Below are 1,300 nucleotides of genomic sequence, written 5' to 3'. Positions count from 1 at the left end.
AATTTAATATAGTTAATTGTTCACTGATATGTCTATTGACTTCATCATAACCTATATATTTAATTAAAAATCAAACTATGAGTCTGCAAATCAGATGCTATCAAGCAAATTGCCATCCAGGATCCGTAATTCTTTTTATATTTTTAAGTCAGATGAATATATAAGATTCAGTAAATTTTAATGTTCCAAATTGTTCTCAAAAAAAAAATTATCAGAACCTTGCAGTTAACACAGTTGGCTAATTCATTTCCCCCCAATGAACTACCTATTTGTGTTGTGAGGTAGCAAAGACTATGATCTTCTGTGACAGTAGTAGCCTTAATTCTTATGCATTCCCTCTTCATATGAAGAGTATGAACAACAAAAAGGGACAGATGAGTCACCTTTCATTATTCATTGACTCTTAGTGTTTTCATAGTATGTTAAATGCCTGATTTCAATTTTACAACAACAAAAAATACCAGTATTTATTCTGAAAGGCAATCGTATGTTCCAAGTAGCAGATATTAACAACTTCCAACATGATCTCTAGGAATAATCCGCAGTTCTGAACCTTGTTTTAGAAAAACATTTCCAGCAGTCTGTGCAAGATTTATTCCTATTCCATCATTGGTAATAACTGCACTTGTTGCAGAAGGAGCTTTAAATTCTTCGGCTGCAAACTTTAAGACTGCTGTGAAAGGTGTACTTTCAGGAAAGTACAAAGTACACTGAGTACTTTGTATGGCAGCTGCGTGTCCGATGTCAGCATGATCTTAAAGGAAACCTTCGACATGGTGGTACCAGGATGAATCTAGAACACACGCCAACTCTGCGGGGTAGCACGACTTCCTTCACTGTGCTGAAAATTATTCTTAAAATAATTAAGTTTTTAAAGGAATAAAACTATGTATTGTGGTGCTTATAATAGAAATATTTTGTTTTTAGGAATAGAAGACATGGGTGTGTATTGTTATAAAGCTCTTACATAATTCACAAAGTCATATGCTATGATTAAACTGTGGTAAGTTGAAGGTGCATATTGTAAGCCCTAGAGCTACCACAGAAGAAATGGGAACAAAAACATATAGATAATAAACCAACAGAGGACTTTTCCTTATGACTCCTATTTTCTTCCTGTTTTTATAAAAATATTATTTTTCCTACCTGTTTTTGCTTTATAGACATGCAGTGGACTTTTTCCCCATAAGTTATTGGGGTACAGGTGGTATTTGGTTACATGAGTAAGTTCGTTAGCGGTGATTTGTGAGATTTTGGTGCACGTATCATCCAGGCAGTATACACTGCAACATATTTGTAG

General features: G+C 34.2%; 1 pseudogene; it reads right to left on the bottom strand.

The window, feature by feature from the left end:
* Window positions 1-291: 291 nt before the first annotated feature.
* LOC106633971 (ubiquitin-fold modifier 1-like) lies at window positions 292-775 on the bottom strand (annotated as a pseudogene).
* Between the last annotated feature and the right edge of the window lie 525 nt (window positions 776-1,300).

This window comes from Pan paniscus, chromosome 19 (genome assembly GCF_029289425.2).
Source record: "Pan paniscus chromosome 19, NHGRI_mPanPan1-v2.0_pri, whole genome shotgun sequence".
Taxonomy (NCBI): domain Eukaryota; kingdom Metazoa; phylum Chordata; class Mammalia; order Primates; family Hominidae; genus Pan; species Pan paniscus.
Note: the sequence above shows the minus strand (reverse complement) of the source record. Positions and strands in the feature narration are given on the sequence as shown.